The sequence below is a fragment of the Aedes albopictus genome, chromosome 2 (assembly GCF_035046485.1).
Source record: "Aedes albopictus strain Foshan chromosome 2, AalbF5, whole genome shotgun sequence".
In the NCBI taxonomy this organism is placed as follows: domain Eukaryota; kingdom Metazoa; phylum Arthropoda; class Insecta; order Diptera; family Culicidae; genus Aedes; species Aedes albopictus.
The window spans coordinates 468,233,417-468,245,986 of NC_085137.1; the positions used below are offsets into that span (position 1 = coordinate 468,233,417).

The following is a 12,570-nucleotide window of genomic DNA, read 5'->3' on the forward strand; positions in this document are numbered from 1 at the left end:
ACCCATTTGTTAATTTGCGCACGTTTTCGCAGACCAGGATTTACACATTTGAAAATATGGAACGAGTTTTATCTATTGCAAATATAGCCACTTTTAGCCTGATTTCGCCTGTATGTTAAAATTCACATTCTAGTAATGACTATTATTATAAAATGTGTCATTGTAAAATGATCAACATATCAAAAAATGCACTCAGTGCTTTTCTTACTTGATTTTCCCACATGAACACGCAAAACCGTTTTTACAGAATCACTTGGAACTGCATCAGATGACTTTCCCACAAAATTTAAGTTTTTTTTTTCAGGTAAGCAGTGGTTCTCTAAGTAATACGATAAGTCTCCTCTACAAACTAAATGGTATAGTTAAATGCTCATAAAATTTTTCGGGTTCATATACGCTTTGCCAAAATGTTAATTTTCAGAAGGTTCAAATAACAGTAACTGATGTTTCGATGATTTTTTATTTGTTTCCTTATAAAAATAAAACTTATCTGTTAATATTAACACATATCATTGACTACTGTCACAATTTAAATGTATTGCTTCCAGTTACTGTATATGTGTGTTTTTTTTTTTTTCTGTCCGAGGAAGCATAAGAGTCACGAAACAAAGACATCAGGAATTACAGAGAGGATCATACACGTAAGTTTTCAAGAATCCAAACTAACACAGATCTCTTACATCGACTGCTTGAAACATCTGATCCCATAATAAGGAATATTGGACTATTTCCGAAAAAAACTAGAACATCATAAACGTAGGATGCGAAAAACCTTTTGCTCTAAACATACGACGAGATACTAACTGTGTTGCGATTTGCAATACTTTGGAAGGGGGATTTCTTCTGCAATTATAAAGCTCGATCCGATTCGCGATGGAATTTGGAGATTTATAATTTTCCTGTAAGTTCATCACAATCCAAATATTCGATTCAATAGCTCTTATAAATGTTGTGTAGCTAGTGTAGTATGGATAACAATCTATTTTTGTCTACGTTTTGCATGCTAGATGTAAGTTTAGGAAAGGATTATGCATGAACGTAGGTAGATGTAAGTTTTTATAATATTTATATGTTGCATGAGTATAGATATAAGTTTGTGTGATGATTTATGTAATCTACTTAAGACAATGAAAGCACTTGCTATAGATATAAGTTTACTTGACAAAGGTTCCAATCGGCATAAGCAAGTACTTACGTTTAGTTCCCCTTTAAGTATAACGATCTATATCGTTGTGCGATTGTCAGTGTAGCGGATTGAAGCTGCAATCAACATTAATTAGTATTTTTAGAGTAAATATTTCAATTCCTTTCAGATTGCTTACCGCTTATATGATCTATACCTAGCTTAGTTTATCCAACGAACTCGACTTCCAATTCAGTGTGCCTAATTCCTGAAGAGCTCAAATAAGAAAATTAGAAATCATTCACTGGGGTGCTAAATTTCTTCAGTCACTAAGACAATTCTACGTAATAATTTGAACGTTTGTAGTTTAAATTTTGGGGAATAGTTTAACTGTGTATGCTAAAGTACACCACATTTGCCTTCGTCATCTAATCTATTGTTCCTCATTACCCGTCGCTTATGGATGACAGCCTGGTCTGTCGATTGCATTGTCAGTCGTTGGCATCTCATACGTTCAACGAGGGTATTGATGACGTTAATCAATGATATGTGTTTATAATATCAGTTATATTTTTCAAGTAAACAAATTGAAAACCAATTTTAATCGAATCATTAGGTGCTGTTATTTCAAATTTCTGGAAATTAACATTTCTGCAAAGTGTACATGAAAACGAAAAATTTTATGAGCATTATCAAGAGCATTTAACAATATCGTTTATTTTGTGGAAGAAACTTATCGTATTATTTAGAGAACCACTGTTTATCTGAAAAAAAAACTTAAATTTTATGGGAAAGTCATATGATGCAGTTCCAAGTGATTCTGTAAAAACGGTTTTGCGTGTTCATGTGGAAAAAATCATGTAAGAAAAGCACTGAGTACATTTTTTGATATGTTGATCATTTTACAATGACACATTTCATAATAATAGTCATTTCTAGTATGTGAATTTCAACATACAGGCGAAATCAGGCTAAAAGTGGCTATATTTGCAATAGATAAAACTCGTTCCATATTTTCAAATGTGGAAATCCTGGTCTGCGAAAACGTGCGCAAATTAACAAATGGGTATGTCAAACATAAGCATTTTTTAAAGTAAAATTTCCAATAACATGATAAATATGAGAGATAGATATATACTTTCTTCGAGAAAGTTACGCGTTTTAATAAGCCAAAACATTTGCTAGAACATTTGGAAATTGTGAAAAATGCATAGAAAAAGTTATAAGCAAAAAACTGATTTTTAGGGGTGCTTCATAAAAAAACGCCTCAAATGTACATACAAATCAAAAGATAGAAATTTTGTATGTTCGGCAAAGATATTTTTAGCAAAATTGTCTACAACTTCTCTGAACAAACATATTCTTCTAGTTTACAAATAAAAAAGATAGAAATCGTTTCTCACTTTTAGGGGGATTGATCACAAATCTGATGTTTCCATAAATTAGGGCTTATTTTATAGAAAAACTTTGCCGAAGACACTGTAACCGTTCAGTTACAATTATCCCAATATTATTTTTAATTTGTGCGTATTGTTGAGGAAACTATAGTGTTTGTTTGATAAGTGTTTGGAATAAATAGAATTGGTTAGAGTTAGACTAAAATTGTAAACTGTATTAGGTAGTAGAAATATGTTGTAAGCTAAATGTTAAATGTAATTTGAATAAACTATGGCAAAAATGGGTGGCGGGCGAAAATCAACTGTGGCAGTAAAAGTAGGCAAACCGGTAGCATAATGGGTGGTGCTGCTACCAAGGATAGGAAACATGGAGTAACGATTAAGGAACAATGTGAATGCATGGACTGGAGGGCATTTTAAGACTTGAGCTGATCGCCATGATCACTTTCAATTCGGCGTTCGTCTGAGACACAAGTGAGTTTTATTTAAAAGTGGCTTTTTGTAAGAAGTTCAGTGAACGAGTATAGTGCTTGAGTCCAGCCTAAGTTCATTCAGGTATGCCACATTAAATGGTCTCTGTGATACCAGTGCCTTTATTCCGGATCATTCCAACAGGACCTTTTGAACTACCATTTTGGAACTGTCACGGAATCGCCCCTCACAGTCCACACGATTCGGCCTAGATCGGTTCACCGGTCTACGCCTAACAGTAAAGGACCAGGCTCTCTGGTCATACTCACCGACCGTGAGAGAGCTCCTCGGGCTAACAGCCCTAATCACCAAAGAGGACCCTTCTCGGCGTGGCCAATACGGTCTCGTCCGTGGCCCGTCGATCGTGCCAAAGAAGGAAGACGCCGTAGCCAAGTCTAGGACACGAAAGTGGCCTAAAATCCGTGGATTCGTCATTCCACTAAGCTAGCCAAACTTCAAGATCCGCCATTCTGAATCCTAGCGGACCATAAGGACCGACACCGTCATCCGCCATTGCCGTCAGCAGCCGTCAGCGAGCGCTCGCCAGCACACCGGTACATACCCAACGATTTTCATCAACCACAACCCGCCATAGCCCAAATAAACCAATTAGAACCAACCTAGTAACTTTCAATAAATTTGCCTTTATATCTCCATACACACACACTCTGTCATAGCCCAAAGAAATACCATAGTTTCTGCACCCGTTGTTCCGCGTAGCCCCTCCGAATTACCCAGTAGCATGCCGACCCTGTAGACCCAGCTCTAGGGGTCTCATGCTACTGAGCTAGTTATCCGGGAGTCTTGGTTTAGCCACTGGGTCGATTGAGCAGTTTGTAAGCCTCAGTTAGTCTCAACACCAAAGATCAAAAATCATGTTTTCATGGTCAAAACAATTTCGATCACGTTTTTGGGCCATCCGCAACAGTGTGCGACCGGAGGGAGTTGTTCGTGTGAGAAGCACTGGAAGACGCACTTGTAGTTTGTTTTGTGCCGTGAATTCTCGTGATCTGTGACACCCTATACGTACGCGAGTTATAATTGATACATGCGCATTATACCAGCTAGTGAATGATGATAAAAATCTATCGAGTTCCTTAAAAACCCTTCATCAGCAGCAGCACCTCGCAGTGCGTCTCCCGGTGCTCCGTTTTACGATGCTTTTGCGTCGAGAACATTTGCTCAAAGTTGACGAGATAACATTTGCATGCCCGAACATCTGATTTACGTACGCCAAATATGATAAATGCCAATATGTCATAGTCGCAATGTCCAACAATGTAGAGTCTTTGTAAGAAATCAAAAGTAAAAAAAAAACAAATGTAAAAACAAGCATTTTTGTCAACATACAGAAGCGTTGGAAATAAATCGTTTAAATTTAAACGACGTTTAATTTTACACGATTCTCACACGAGACATAAATCGTGTAAAATTGAAGTCGTGTAATTTTTAAGTTCAACTTAATTTTGCGTTTGTTTCGATGCTCCAAATATGTGCATCGAAATAAACGCAATTTTACACGAAAATTTTAAGTGTGTACCGGAATTGCAGCTGTCGTTCCAGCCCCAGTGTGGCTGCTGAATATAATGGTAGAAACTTTGAATCACGCAATTAGAGGCATGCTTCAAAGAAACTGCATAATTTAGCTCGATAATGCATGTAAATCCGCGTATCCGGTTTGTGGTGCGTTCGCGTTGCTGTTATGCCAAATATTTCCAATAAACCCGAATCGATTGAAAATCCTTTCTTTTCCAAAAGGGGGAGAGCTTCTTTCCAACGAACCATAACGCGCGCAAACTGACCAGACCACACCGCACCGGTCAGTCCATCATCCATCGCATAGACGAGAGCATAAGATCTGGAACTGTCAGTCAACCGACCGATGCGATGCGATGTGGCCGTCCAATTATCCAGCCAATCGATTCGGAATCTTCCGACGGATGTGCGCGGTCGCTAATGAGGGTAGTTTGCTCTGCTGCGAGTTCGGTGCGGATGATGTGCTTGCTACCTACTACTGGCTGGCAGGCAGCTGCTGACCACGAGGGGGCTGCATAGTTCGCGTTAGTGCTATCAACCACCCTTCGCTTCGATGGACGGCGCGGCGCGCTGACAATCACCTCGTTGATGGGGGTCAAAGTGGTCATGGTCATCCTTCCTGATGATCTGCGCGCTGGGAGTGTGCCACCGTTTTCTGATACAATTATTGGTGGTCAGCCACTACGATAATGAGTGTGTTGTCGCGCGTGTCAAAGCTAATCCTCTCTAAAGCCAGTCAGTGGTCCAGTATTCTGTGCAAGCTCTAATGAGGTGGAAAATATTACGCGTTTTGCCTATACTCTGCTTATATTTGGTTCATTTATTCGCAATGATTGCAGTTGCAGCACTTTGTGAACATTGTGAAAAACAATAGGGTTAATCACAATGTGATTGACCACAAGTGCAAGTTAGAGATTGTTAGGAGCCATCTCAATTTAGGACATTATTTTGTCAAGTCCCATATTGTCTAGTGGTTAGGATATCCGACTCTCACTCGGAAGGCCCGGGTTCGATTCCCGGTATGGGAAGCTTTTTTCGCAGTTGCAGCCTTATTAATAAAACTATTTTAACATTAGTTTTCAAAGAATCTCGATAAAGTAGATCATAAAATATTCTCGCCCAACGTGGGGCTCGAACCCACGACCCTGAGATTAAGAGTCTCATGCTCTACCGACTGAGCTAGCCGGGCTGACGCAAAGTGCTGCGGCCTTCAATGATGGTGCAAATTCTATAACAGTGCAAATTTCACGTGCTGTCGCCATAGTTATCATCATACACTGCACCCAGCCATGTGGCGATCTTTGTTTCAGAAATTATCAAAATGCGTTATGTTGATACATTTTAAAACAGCTCTGTTTCCTTAGGCGACTATCTCGCGCGTATCTTTGGCTGAGGGTAGAAATAGTCGCCACAGTAGATTAAATCTATTTTTTTTATTGCTGTAATACATACAATCTAATAAATAATCAAAGCTTATTAAGCGTAATCCAGACATTTCTTGCTTTGACCACCTCTTACTTAAGCCATATATTAAAAAGCATGGAAACTTTACTATTTTATTTGCAAGATTAACAAGTATTTTTCGACAAAGTTCTAGATCTATCAAGTTTGGGCAAGTTTGCTGAAGACAGTTTTTATGTAACTTTATAATTTGCTGTTTTAGAGCAGTATTTCTGAATTAGAGTCATGTTATGTGAATAATAATCGGCGTCGCGTTCATTTCTCTCCAAAAATAAGAGGAGATATAAGCACAGCAGCGCCACCATGACACATGCGAGCACGCAGTGCGAACCACGCTACAATTTCGAAATGACCGTTAAATCGTGCGATGATTGCGATTGAGAGTACTGTGCCTGTTCGTCTGTTCTCACTCTCTCATTATTAACTCATTATTAACTCAAAACTCATTCATTAGCTCACTCACTCTGTTACCCACACATTCACTCTCTAGCAGACTCACTCGTTCAATTTACTGATTGGCTGATTCACTAGCTCCCTAGCTAACTCATTCACCTGCTAATTCGCTCACTCTTTCATTTACATTTAACAAATATACTACATCCTTCACTACATTCACTTAATCACTCACTAACTCACTCATTTACTAACAGAATCAATCACTCATATACTCACCAACAGGCTCACTCATTCACTTATTCACTAACTGGTTCACTCACTCACTTACCCATTAATTCACTCATTTACTCATCCATTCACTTACAAGCGCAGTCACTCACCAATTCACTAACTCAATAGTTCACTCGCTCACTTGATGATGATATGTTTAGGATTCATATAACTATCCTCTCAAGATTCGGAAAATAATCCTCTCAGGATTCTGCAGAAAATCATTTCGGCATTCTGAAAATACTCCTTTCAGGATTCTGAAAAGAATCCTGTCAGGATTCTGAGGAGAATCCTGTCAGGATTCTGAGGAGAATCCTGTCTGGATTCTGAGGAGAATCCTGTCAGGATTCTGAGGAGAATCTTGTCAGGATTCTGAGGAGAATCCTGTCAGGATTCTGAGGAGAATCCTTCCAGGATTCTGAGGAGAATCCTTCCAGGATTCTGAGGAGATTCCTGTCAGGATTCTGAGGAGAATCCTTCCAGGATTCTGAGGAGAATCCTTCCAGGATTCTGAGGAGAATCCTTCCAGGATTCTGAGGAGAATCCTTCCAGGATTCTGAGGAGAATCCTTCCAGGACTGAAGAGAATCCTTTTAGGATTCTGAAGAGAATCCTTTCAGGATTCTGAAGAGAATCCTGTCAGGATTCTGAGGAGAATCCTGTCAGGATTCTGAGGAGAATCCTGTCAGGATTCTGAGGAGAATCCTGTCAGGATTCTGAGGAGAATCCTGTCAGGATTCTGAGGAGAATCCTGTCAGGATTCTGAGGAGAATCCTTCCAGGATTCTGAGGAGAATCCTTCCAGGATTCTGAGGAGATTCCTGTCAGGATTCTGAGGAGAATCCTTCCAGGATTCTGAGGAGAATCCTTCCAGGATTCTGAGGAGAATCCTTCCAGGATTCTGAGGAGAATCCTTCCAGGATTCTGAGGAGAATCCTTCCAGGACTGAAGAGAATCCTTTTAGGATTCTGAAGAGAATCCTTTCAGGATTCTGAAGAGAATCCTTTCAGGATTCTGAAGAGAATCCTTTCAGGATTCTGAAGAGAATCCTTTCAGGATTCTGAAGAGAATCCTTTCAGGATTCTGAAGAGAATGCTTTCAGGATTCTTAAGAGAATCCTTTCAGGATTCTGAAGAGAATGCTTTCAGGATTCTGAAGAGAATCCTTTCAGGATTCTGAAGAGAATCCTTTCAGGATTCTGAGGAGAATCCTTTCAGGATTCTGAAGAGAATCCTTTCAGGATTCTGAAGAGAATCCTTTCAGGATTCTGAAGAGAATCCTTTCAGGATTCTGAAGAGAATCCTTTCAGGATTCTTAAGAGAATCCTTTCAGGATTCTGAAGAGAATCCTTTCAGGATTCTGAAGAGAATCCTTTCAGGATTCTGAAGAGAATCCTTTCAGGATTCTGAAGAGAATCCTTTCAGGATTCTGAAGAGAATCCTTTCAGGATTCTGAAGAGAATCCTTTCAGGATTCTGAAGAGAATCCTTTCAGGATTCTGAAGAGAATCCTTTCAGGATTCTGAAGAGAATCCTTTCAGGATTCTGAAGAGAATCCTTTCAGGATTCTGAAGAGAATCCTTTCAGGATTCTGAAGAGAATCCTTTCAGGATTCTGAAGAGAATCCTTTCAGGATTCTGAAGAGAATCCTTTCAGGATTCTGAAGAGAATCCTTTCAGGATTCTGAAGAGAATCCTTTCAGGATTCTGAAGAGAATCCTTTCAGGATTCTGAAGAGAATCCTTTCAGGATTCTGAAGAGAATCCTTTCAGGATTCTGAAGAGAATCCTTTCAGGATTCTGAAGAGAATCCTTTCAGGATTCTGAAGAGAATCCTTTCAGGATTCTGAAGAGAATCCTTTCAGGATTCTGAAGAGAATCCTTTCAGGATTCTGAAGAGAATCCTTTCAGGATTCTGAAGAGAATCCTTTCAGGATTCTGAAGAGAATCCTTTCAGGATTCTGAAGAGAATCCTTTCAGGATTCTGAAGAGAATCCTTTCAGGATTCTGAAGAGAATCCTTTCAGGATTCTGAAGAGAATCCTTTCAGGATTCTGAAGAGAATCCTTTCAGGATTCTGAAGAGAATCCTTTCAGGATTCTGAAGAGAATCCTTTCAGGATTCTGAAGAGAATCCTTTCAGGATTCTGAAGAGAATCCTTTCAGGATTCTGAAGAGAATCCTTTCAGGATTCTGAAGAGAATCCTTTCAGGATTCTGAAGAGAATCCTTTCAGGATTCTGAAGAGAATCCTTTCAGGATTCTGAAGAGAATCCTTTCAGGATTCTGAAGAGAATCCTTTCAGGATTCTGAAGAGAATCCTTTCAGGATTCTGAAGAGAATCCTTTCAGGATTCTGAAGAGAATCCTTTCAGGATTCTGAAGAGAATCCTTTCAGGATTCTGAAGAGAATCCTTTCAGGATTCTGAAGAGAATCCTTTCAGGATTCTGAAGAGAATCCTTTCAGGATTCTGAAGAGAATCCTTTCAGGATTCTGAAGAGAATCCTTTCAGGATTCTGAAGAGAATCCTTTCAGGATTCTGAAGAGAATCCTTTCAGGATTCTGAAGAGAATCCTTTCAGGATTCTGAAGAGAATCCTTTCAGGATTCTGAAGAGAATCCTTTCAGGATTCTGAAGAGAATCCTTTCAGGATTCTGAAGAGAATCCTTTCAGGATTCTGAAGAGAATCCTTTCAGGATTCTGAAGAGAATCCTTTCAGGATTCTGAAGAGAATCCTTTCAGGATTCTGAAGAGAATCCTTTCAGGATTCTGAAGAGAATCCTTTCAGGATTCTGAAGAGAATCCTTTCAGGATTCTGAAGAGAATCCTTTCAGGATTCTGAAGAGAATCCTTTCAGGATTCTGAAGAGAATCCTTTCAGGATTCTGAAGAGAATCCTTTCAGGATTCTGAAGAGAATCCTTTCAGGATTCTGAAGAGAATCCTTTCAGGATTCTGAAGAGAATCCTTTCAGGATTCTGAAGAGAATCCTTTCAGGATTCTGAAGAGAATCCTTTCAGGATTCTGAAGAGAATCCTTTCAGGATTCTGAAGAGAATCCTTTCAGGATTCTGAAGAGAATCCTTTCAGGATTCTGAAGAGAATCCTTTCAGGATTCTGAAGAGAATCCTTTCAGGATTCTGAAGAGAATCCTTTCAGGATTCTGAAGAGAATCCTTTCAGGATTCTGAAGAGAATCCTTTCAGGATTCTGAAGAGAATCCTTTCAGGATTCTGAAGAGAATCCTTTCAGGATTCTGAAGAGAATCCTTTCAGGATTCTGAAGAGAATCCTTTCAGGATTCTGAAGAGAATCCTTTCAGGATTCTGAAGAGAATCCTTTCAGGATTCTGAAGAGAATCCTTTCAGGATTCTGAAGAGAATCCTTTCAGGATTCTGAAGAGAATCCTTTCAGGATTCTGAAGAGAATCCTTTCAGGATTCTGAAGAGAATCCTTTCAGGATTCTGAAGAGAATCCTTTCAGGATTCTGAAGAGAATCCTTTCAGGATTCTGAAGAGAATCCTTTCAGGATTCTGAAGAGAATCCTTTCAGGATTCTGAAGAGAATCCTTCCAGGATTCTGAAGAGAATCCTTTCAGGATTCTGAAGAGAATCCTTTCAGGATTCTGAAGAGAATCCTTTCAGGATTCTGAAGAGAGTCCTTTCAGGATTCTGAAGAGAATCCTTTCAGGATTCTGAAGAGAATCCTTTCAGGATTCTGAAGAGAATCCTTTCAGGATTCTGAAGAGAATCCTTTCAGGATTCTGAAGAGAATCCTTTCAGGATTCTGAAGAGAATCCTTTCAGGATTCTGAAGAGAATCCTTTCAGGATTCTGAAGAGAATCCTTTCAGGATTCTGAAGAGAATCCTTTCAGGATTCTGAAGAGAATCCTTTCAGGATTCTGAAGAGAATCCTTTCAGGATTCTGAAGAGAATCCTTTCAGGATTCTGAAGAGAATCCTTTCAGGATTCTGAAGAGAATCCTTTCAGGATTCTGAAGAGAATCCTTTCAGGATTCTGAAGAGAATCCTTTCAGGATTCTGAAGAGAATCCTTTCAGGATTCTGAAGAGAATCCTTTCAGGATTCTGAAGAGAATCCTTTCAGGATTCTGAAGAGAATCCTTTCAGGATTCTGAAGAGAATCCTTTCAGGATTCTGAAGAGAATCCTTTCAGGATTCTGAAGAGAATCCTTTCAGGATTCTGAAGAGAATCCTTTCAGGATTCTGAGGAGAATCCTTTCAGGATTCTGAGGAGAATCCTTTCAGGATTCTGAGGAGAATCCTTTCAGGATTCTGAGGAGAATCCTTTCAGGATTCTGAGGAGAATCCTTTCAGGATTCTGAGGAGAATCCTTTCAGGATTCTGAGGAGAATCCTTTCAGGATTCTGAGGAGAATCCTTTCAGGATTCTGAGGAGAATCCTTTCAGGATTCTGAGGAGAATCCTTTCAGGATTCTGAGGAGAATCCTTTCAGGATTCTGAGGAGAATCCTTTCAGGATTCTGAGGAGAATCCTTTCAGGATTCTGAGGAGAATCCTTTCAGGATTCTGAGGAGAATCCTTTCAGGATTCTGAGGAGAATCCTTTCAGGATTCTGAAGAGAATCCTTTCAGGATTCTGAAGAGAATCCTTTCAGGATTCTGAAGAGAATCCTTTCAGGATTCTGAAGAGAATCCTTTCAGGATTCTGAAGAGAATCCTTTCAGGATTCTGAAGAGAATCCTTTCAGGATTCTGAAGAGAATCCTTTCAGGATTCTGAAGAGAATCCTTTCAGGATTCTGAAGAGAATCCTTTCAGGATTCTGAAGAGAATCCTTTCAGGATTCTGAAGAGAATCCTTTCAGGATTCTGAAGAGAATCCTTCCAGGATTCTGAAGAGAATCCTTCCAGGATTCTGAAGAGAATCCTTCCAGGATTCTGAAGAGAATCCTTCCAGGATTCTGAAGAGAATCCTTCCAGGATTCTGAAGAGAATCCTTCCAGGATTCTGAAGAGAATCCTTCCAGGATTCTGAAGAGAATCCTTCCAGGATTCTGAAGAGAATCCTTCCAGGATTCTGAAGAGAATCCTTCCAGGATTCTGAAGAGAATCCTTCCAGGATTCTGAAGAGAATCCTTCCAGGATTCTGAAGAGAATCCTTCCAGGATTCTGAAGAGAATCCTTCCAGGATTCTGAAGAGAATCCTTTCAGGATTCTGAAGAGAATCCTTCCAGGATTCTGAAGAGAATCCTTCCAGGATTCTGAAGAGAATCCTTCCAGGATTCTGAAGAGAATCCTTCCAGGATTCTGAAGAGAATCCTTCCAGGATTCTGAAGAGAATCCTTCCAGAATTCTGAAGAGAATACTTCCAGGATTCTGAAGAGAATCCTTCCAGGATTCTGAAGAGAATCCTTCCAGGATTCTGAAGAGAATCCTTCCAGGATTCTGAAGAGAATCCTTCCAGGATTCTGAAGAGAATCCTCCCAAGCAACACACATGTTATAATAAAGTTACGACAGCGCAAGTTTTGGTTGTATAGAAGTTTATTTTACGTAATTCTAACATTGTGTTGAAATAACGTAAAATAAACTTTTATACAACCAAAACTTGCGCTGTCGTAACTTTTATATAACATGTGTGTTACTTGGGCTTCCAGGATTCTGAAGAGAATCCTTCCAGGATTCTGAAGAGAATCCTTCCAGGATTCTGAAGAGAATCCTTCCAGGATTCTGAAGAGAATCCTTCCAGGATTCTGAAGAGAATCCTTCCAGAATTCTGAAGAGAATACTTCCAGGATTCTGAAGAGAATCCTTCCAGGATTCTGAAGAGAATCCTTCCAGGATTCTGAAGAGAATCCTTCCAGGATTCTGAAGAGAATCCTTCCAGGATTCTGAAGAGAATCCTTCCAGGATTCTGAAGAGAATCCTTCCAGGATTCTGAAGAGAATCCTTCCAGG

General features: G+C 39.6%; 2 non-coding genes across 2 annotated transcripts; one reads left to right on the forward strand and one right to left on the reverse strand.

Annotated features, from left to right (window-relative positions):
• Positions 1-5,483: 5,483 nt before the first annotated feature.
• Positions 5,484-5,555, forward strand: Trnae-cuc (transfer RNA glutamic acid (anticodon CUC)). The gene has a single exon. It is a non-coding gene; the product is annotated as a tRNA-Glu (tRNA).
• Positions 5,556-5,643: 88 nt separating this feature from the next.
• Trnak-cuu (transfer RNA lysine (anticodon CUU)) lies at positions 5,644-5,716 on the reverse strand. The gene has a single exon. It is a non-coding gene; the product is annotated as a tRNA-Lys (tRNA).
• Between the last annotated feature and the right edge of the window lie 6,854 nt (positions 5,717-12,570).